Raw genomic sequence first — 8,627 nt, 5'->3', positions numbered from 1 at the left:
TTTACAATTATCCTCTGCTAATATGAATGGGTTAAATGATCCGTAGTACATGATATGTAGCCCTGTACCCCCTTTTCCACTTACAGAGCTAGGTTATTTTTCTTTTAAATAAATATTAATGTATTTTAATGGTATCTATCTACCAGTAGCTGCCTCATTTCCCACCCTCGGCTTATATTCGGGTCAATACTTTTTCCCAGTTTTTTTGGCTAAAATTAGGTACCTCGGCTTATATTCGGGACGGCTTATACTCGAGTATATACGGTATATTTGTATTCCTATTAGTCTGTTATCAGCACTGAGCTCTGGCAGGGACGTCCATGCAGCCTGATACTTTTGCCCGGGAGAGAATACAATTAAACAATCAAAAACAACTAAACCCTGCAAGCTTAGGCTGAACTATTATAGCAATTCAAGAGCAGAGGTTCAGATTATTAAAAATGGCCACTGGTTCTCTTTAATCCTTTGCCAATTCATAATGTACTCACGCCTATAGAGCTTTTAAAATGACAACTTCCCACTCGGTTAGTGGTTTCAATCACAGATTTTCAGTCTCAATTTGAGCTGACTCATAAGTCTGACACTTGTAAGCAGCTTTTACCGCTCATTGGAATGATTAAGCTTTTGAAGCAGCACGGTGCCCCTTATCATTTATACAAAGTGTAAGGCAAGAAGAAGTGAATTTAATAAAGAGTAGTAACCATGTTTAGAATGTGCATGTACTTTCGTGCACTGAAATGTAAATGTCTGGGGGGAAGGAAACCAGCAGCAAAGAAAATTGCACATAAAGCAGTTTCCCATAGGGACCCGTTAAACTTCATATTTCACCGGTCTGATTGTAGTGAGATGAAATCCTATTGACTAATATGCATTTCCACGCAATGCACAGAAATATTGTTTCCTCTTGCTCTATTGAATAAGCCTAAAGTGATGTCACTACAGGGTTAAAAATAAAATAATGCTAGCCTGTAATGGAAGATGCTATATATCATCTGCGTGTTAAAACCTCTCTTATCCCTGACTGCTGCAGGCATCCAATACTTCCAGGTGTGTTGAATGCCTGCTAAACCTCCTTCCCACATGCTCTGGTTCCTCTCACTGGCTTTTATGTCTTGTAGTGACATACTGTACATGCCTGCATGAGGAACTATAGGGTGCGATGGGTACTATAGTACACAATCTTGGGGAGGAACTGCTGCACTACTTACGGGAACCCCTATGTATAAAGCGGGGTGCTGTAGTAACCACGGATGGCGCAGTCCTTCTTCAAATATATGATAAATGTCACCAGCACACCTATGTCTTGTGTCAATAATCCATCTTCTTTATTGATGCAGACTGTCACAAAACAACGTTTCAGGGCCACGCAGGGTCCCCTTCATCAGGTTTTAGTATACTATAGTACCACCCCCTTCAGGTGGAGGGTCAATAATACCCAGCAGTTCTGGTATGTACTAAGTCTTCCAGGTTGAAAAATACTGGATGTCATTCAGCCTAGGAGACTGGGGACATCTTGTGATAGAATTATTATTTATGTGCAGGTCGCCGTTATGACAACACCCCAGGGGCGCTAGACTTACCTTACAACCCCAACCCAGTTTTTGCCAACCCACTAGGATGTCGTTAGGCCTTACTGCGAGATCCTAGGGAAGATGAAGATTCCAAATTCTGCAAGAATGCACTCCGGCACAGTGCTGTTGTGTCTTCCTGCCAGGTTCAGGATCCTCAACTTTCCCAGTATCTTGCAGTAATCCCCAACGACGTCACAGGTGCCTACAATAGGCGGCTGGAAACTAAGGTGTAAGGTTAGTCCAGTTTCCCTGAGGGTGAGGGATGGGTGTCATCATGGCGCCCTACACTCACAGTGCAAGCATGCAGAAAGCACTGTCATCACATCACCAAGGACCCCTACACAGTGAGGAGGAGGAAGACCAGTCTGAAGATGTTGCAAAAGATGAATTAATTTTAAGTAAGCAGAAAGTCTTATTCTGACCCCAATTCTGCTTAAAGAATATCTAAAAATACTTGGAAGCATTGGCGCTTTTATTTTCTAAAGTAAAAAGGTGGAATTTCCTTATAATGAATGTCGTATCCAATTGCCTACATACTTATAAAGATCTGTTACCCAGAATATGTCACAACACTGTTGTAGACACCCAGAACCTCACCGCTGCTCCCATGAAATATTAATGAGGATGTATTCTGTATTGCAAAAAAAAAAAACATCCTATTTTCCAAAGTCCCTTTTCCTGCACAATTGAGTAGACGGAATGAAAGAGCCTTCATAGCTGGATACATTAAAGTTAGTGCTACACTTTGTGCTTATTTTAATGGACATTGATGTATCTTTTAAAGTATGCAGCACTGGTATTACATAAATTCCAAACAGTCTCTTATGTGTAGTCATAAAGAGGAGATATTTTACTTAATATTCTTTCCGATATTGAAATACCATAGTCAAGTTTGCCAAACAATTTTGGACATTTTTTTTTCTCGTGGTTTATTACAACAGAAGTACAAGGTTAAACATCTCTTTCATTAAGGTCATTTGCAGGTTAACGAAAAATGGATTTGACCTTAAGTGGTGTTCGTATTACATCAATGACGTCTAATACCCCACAAAGTCCCTGCAGAATAATTAATAGGCAATTAGATTTGTTATATAGATCCCTGAGGATTTGTTGTATTGTTAATTTAATTACAGTGAGTCTCGGAGTGGGCATCGAGAAAAAAACGCGGATGGTATAGAGGACAAAGCAAATAATGACTTTCAGTGTGATGTTATTTGTAAGGATGGAGGTGGTAGCTGAAGTTATTATGCCCTTTTTCCTAATGTGTGTCTAAAGCCCTGGTGTCCACCCTGCTGCTTGAGGCCCATATGCAACTCTTTGGTACTTATTGTGTGGCCTAAATGCCCTAGTTGCCAGTAGCAAAAATAGCAACATTGATTTGTAAAGGATCTGTAATAGAAGAGATCTCTAGCAGTTGCATCTGACACTTCCACAGTCTCTAAGTGTGTCCTGCAGTATATCCCCAATCCCCAACCATACCTGTAACATGTCCTCCATCTCTGACCATCTCTTGCAGTAGTTCAGCAGTCTCTAATAAGGTTCTATAGTCTTAAATAGACTGGATATTATGTGTGGCTATGGATCTCAGGGGCCCGCATTGAGGCCCACTTTTTCTATCAAGTTGACCACCACTAATACTTCTAACAAAAAAAATAAACTTCATCTGTGTGCTTCTCTGATCCTGTTTTCACTTTGTTAAATTTAACTAAAGGCAAAACTTGCGGTAGAATGTCACTAATGGACCCAAGGTAAGAAAATACGTTATAAGCCAAATGCAGCAATAGAGGTAAACAAATGGTGGGCACTTTGGTGGAACTAGGACTGGTGGTTGACAGCTGGTGTAATCCATGGATGTACACTGGGTTAGGGCTGCTGGCAGACTGTAAGTATATCTGAAGACGTAGCAGGGGTCAGAGCAGGCAGTATACAATAGACAAGCTCTGTGGGCATAGCAAAAGTCAAGGAAGGCAAGGTCCATGAGTATAACAAAGATCAGCATCAGTACGAAGCAGACACATAGGGTACACAGCAGGAATGATAAAACAAGCACAAAGGCACAGGTTTATGATGTTTAAATATGATTGCCCAGCAAGGGACAAGGGAAGAAAAAACCAAGGTGCGAGCAAGTAATGGGAAGAGCTAGGAGGCTGTGTTCCAGTGCTGTCTGTGTCCTATTAAGAGATTTCCCTTCACTTCTGTTTCAAGGGCACAACAGAAAGTGACATTAAATCTCTACTATGTGAGGGAAGAGACAGATGTCACAGAAACAGGTGTCCTGACTGGAAGATATCCCCTCGCTTTTTTTTCTAGTGACAACTGTACATTTTGGATTCCCCATCACTTTCTGTGTGAGTGACAATGGACAAAGGTGACAACTAGAGAGGGGGAATCTCCCCAGGGTGGACAAAAACTGCAGTGAAAACCTTACAGGGTTTCTCTCTCTTCCCCACTCTACCCAAAACAAAAAAAAAACCTTCCTTTATTTCCTTTTAAACTCCCTTTATTTCTACAAGCCAGTTTATGATAATTATATAGTTCATATATACTGGCACTTTAAGCCACGTGGCCCTTTTTTGAAGCTTGGGCCCTTGGCACTCTATTCTGACACAGTCTATTTATTTTTTTTGGCTAATCATTTTCCCTCTGCACAGTAGACAAAGATAAATATTAAACACGCTGAGAATTGTGCTTATGACAAATGACTTTTTATTCTGACACATTGGGAACAGTCTCCTAATACAGTATCTTGCCTAAGCTTCCCATGGCTCTATTGTCAAACCTGAATGCTAGCCATTTCAAAGCAGAATTCTAGGCAGATTGAGGTCATCTAAGATCTACAACATATGAATCCCGTTGAAGAAGAAAAAAATGTTTCGTACACTGAAGCTTCACTATAACATGCCGACAAAATTTCCAATTTTAGCAGTCCCACCGAGTGGCAGGTTGCCACCATCTCATAGGCCTTCGCTCATCACTCGCTGTTTGAATTTCTGAATTCAGAAGAGGAAGAGATCTGTCACATTTACTCTCACCAGGTTGCCTTTCCATCATGTATTAGGGGGAATAGAGTAAGAGAAAGCTAGGGAGATTGAATTTGTGAACTTGCGAACATTCTAGAAATAAGTTCCTATGACACCATGTTAGAATGTCTGCAGACATGCAACCAGGTTTGGACTTTCTTTTAGGCAAGGGGATTGTTTCTAGGGACCACCACGGAGATATACGTTTAAAGACTAACACCCGCTATTTTTTGGGGGGGTTTGGATAAAGTGGTGAAAGAGTTAAAGCTGAACTATGGACACAAAAACCTTAATTTAAATATATTCTTCAATCGCCACAAAGGATATGTGGATAGCCAAAGGATTGTGTCCATCAAATGCCTCTGCAGGCCCAGTTACGGCCTTGCAAATGTAATGGTGAGAACATTACTGTGATACCTCAACAGGCTGTGCAGAACGCAGAGTTGTGGGAGGAACCGAACAGGCCCCACCTACAACATGCTCCAGAAAATTATAAAAGAGGGTGGATACAAGACCAGTCTGTAGTGAATAGTCTTTATATAGGGAACTCCTACACAAAGGCAACATTTTACACTGGATTGCTGCCCAGATCTGTAAGAACTACACAAAACATACCAAGATTCATGTTATGCACAGATCATCCTTGTATTTAGTTGATATTGACTGATCCCGGATTCTCGGCCAGTCAAAGAAAGTGGTTATGCCTAGGGCCCACCAAGCAGGGAGAAATTTGAAGCCTAACTCCAGCTTTTTATTTTTAGAGAGAGTGGGTTTGGATATAATGGGGAAGAGATGAATAATATGTCAGATTCTTATTCCTATTTTATTCCCATTGGGGATATTTTTCCACACTTCCCCTACTTCCTGTCTTGGTGAAAAACCAAGGGGAGTTGTCCCTTGGACAGGAAGGCACAGACAGCAATTAAAACCCCTCTCCACTCAACTAAGAATGTGTTTTTGTTTTCATCTGTGTCCCTGTTGGAGAGATTTCACATCACTTCCTATTCTAACCCTTACACACTCTTACTCACTATTGAAAACAAAATAAAACGTTCTGGCTTCATTTGGGTTTTAAATACTGATAAAAATAGAAAAGAAGAAAGAAGAAGAAAAAGCATAAAAATAAGTTTATTTGCCTGAATTGAGCATTTGTCACATGATAATGCAGTCTTCTAGGTGGATTTGTTGCTTGCATCCTTCTCTGGAGGGAATTGCTCATAGAGAAGGGCATTCCTATTAGCAGACGTAGGCTTCCCCGCTAAAACTTTAATTGGCAGGCACTTCCTGTGAATATTGTGGCTTCAAAGTGCCATGGTGCCTACTTAGTATTGGCCTAGATCGCTGTCCACCCTGCAGCATTGCTAAAAATTGCCTTCCTAAAAATGTTGCACGATCGATGTGTCCAGGGATAGGGATTGATTCCTAACTGCATGTAATCATATCACATACAATGACATGCGGTGTTCCGGCGTTCAAATGCAGCTGCTATTACCCAATCATTAACTTGAATGGGTGACAGCTGCTTTTTGTAAACGGCAGATTAGAGATTTGTGCTGTAGGAAATTACAAATTCCTGATGCACGAATCCCCAGTCGCAAAATATACTGTAGGTGTGAATGGAGCCTAACCCTCATGTCTTATCTTGCTCACAATGATTTCACTAAACAGAAAGTTGCAGAAAATTTGCAACAGGGGTACAGACTGAAATAAAAATTATTTTCTTTAGTAGAGTAGGGGAATGCCATTTAACAGGGCATCTCGCTTACTTTGGGAAGTTTTTGCACCTCGTGCTCTGCCTTCAGTACAGGAAATGAAGACTATTTTACCCAATGGCATACATAAAGCCAAAAAAAAAGAAGCTGACATTCCACAATCCGAAATAAAAAACGTTTTGGCTTTAGATATAGTTTAAATGAGTTTCTCCGTGCCTTTTTGTCATGTGGGAGCTTTCCAAACTGACAATGAATAATGTCTATTGCCAACACATTGAATTCCATGTATGAACAATGCCACTTCAGGGGGCACAATCACACAGAGACTCAACTGTGGGGTCTGTGGGCTATGAAAGAGCTAGAAAAATATGGGAAAAGAGGGTATGGTAATCTCTCAACTTGATTCTCAAATACAGAACACAGCAGGTTTTTTCAAATGCTGTGCAGACAATTGCAGAATTTGATGAGAGAGAGAGCAGGAGCTTATAGCACACTAGTTACTAGCAGAATTATATAGAAAATTACATTTTTCTGATATATTAACTCCAAAGAATGATTGGTCCATGTATTATTGCTTTCTAAAGTGGTCCAATTATATAACCTGTTTCTTGGCCAGAGCGTCCCAGGTTGCTAAGAGTTGGGCCATACACATCTCCCTGTCAAGCTCTTTGCAGCCTGGGATGCACTAGCCAGTGTCCCGCTCAGCTACTGGCAACCAGTGACATCACTGGTTGTCAAGAGCTGGGCTACACACCAGACAAAGCGTTCCGCTCAGCTCCTGGCAATCAGTGAAGTCACTGGTTACCAGGAGCTGAGCGGGAAACCTACCAGAGTGTCCCAGGTTGCTAAGAGATGGGACAGGAAATGTGTATGGCCCTTACACATCTCCCTGCCAGGCTCTAAGCAACCTGAAATGCTATGGCCAGAAAGGGGGTGGCAGGCACACTGCAAATATTGTGCAGTAGAGTGGCCATGCAACTCTGCCTGCTGCGCCCATGCAATAGACACAGGCAGCCTCATTATATGGCCCACCCTATGTGAACAGCTATATGAACAAGATGCAGAGCACAATGGCACATTATGGCCACTAGAGGGAGTCAAGGAGCAATTCATATGCTCCTCAGCTCCATCTAGTGGTCATAATGCTCTAAGATTTTCATTCACATTAGGGAAGCAAAAAAAAACAAACAGAACCGCTAACAAGAAGGCTGGGGGCGAACCTTAAGAAGGAGATGTCAGTAAGGGCAACCTGCAGTTAACCATTTGATTCTCCTCCCATCCAAGATACTGATAACTAAGAACCAATGCAGGTAACTCCTGTATGCCCCTAATTTCACCTGTTATCTAAACTCAATAAAAAAGTATTATTTTATTTTTTCTTGATTATTATACTGCAGCTTACCATTCCTTTGGTGTGTTGGTTCCATTAGTTTTCTTTTTTTTCATGATTTTTCTCCTTTATTATCCCCTGGTGATCCTGCCAGTAACACAATTCCTGTCTTATGGTGACAACACTTACTCAGTGGACTTTATGAAGAAGCAAGGATGTCATTATAGGACAGGAAATGTTTTAGGTCAACAGAAACAGGCCCCCCACCCCCATCCTCTTCTCCATAACATTAGTCCATAAAAACCTTCCTAATTCCTAAGAATGCAAAAAGCTCAGGACAACACTGAATTCCTGACGGGATCAACATATTTGTTTTTGCAGTTATTGAACAGATATAACAAAATGCTTTCAATTATACAGTATAGTTTAACAGATTAAAATGTAGCAAACAAGAGACGTTCATTGTTAGGCTTTACATACACTTTAAGGAAATGGACATAACAGGGCATCTCATTTGTAACTTGAGGAGTCTGTGCACAGAGCAAGAATGGACATTATAACTGAATATGGAACGACACATTGGTGCAAGAAAGAGAAAGGAGTCTGTCAAGTCTACATATTGTTTCCATATTCATTCAACTTCTACTCAGAACATATCATGCAAATCACTGATCTAGAAGAAGCAGATGCTAGAATAAAAAATTCCCACAGGAAATGTTAACACTCTCAGATATGCAGATGATACCGCTGTGATGGCTGATCTGAAGAGCCCGTCTGTAGCAGTGTGAAAGGGTTAAAGAGGACCTAATATTATACATCACACTTCACATAAATCAACAGGGCAGTATCAAACAACATTCAGGAGTCAGGAAAGTACCATACATTTAAAAAAAAAACATGACTTTGAGCTCCATTATGTCACTCAAAGAATGGGTAAACCAGATGCATTGTGGGTGCTTGACATCCTTAGACACCGCAGAAAGTTATTCAATTA

The sequence above is a fragment of the Nanorana parkeri genome, unplaced genomic scaffold (genome assembly GCF_000935625.1).
Source record: "Nanorana parkeri isolate BGI_ZX_2015 unplaced genomic scaffold, ASM93562v1 scaffold196, whole genome shotgun sequence".
NCBI classification, from domain to species: Eukaryota; Metazoa; Chordata; class Amphibia; order Anura; family Dicroglossidae; genus Nanorana; species Nanorana parkeri.
This window is presented reverse-complemented; position numbering follows the sequence as displayed.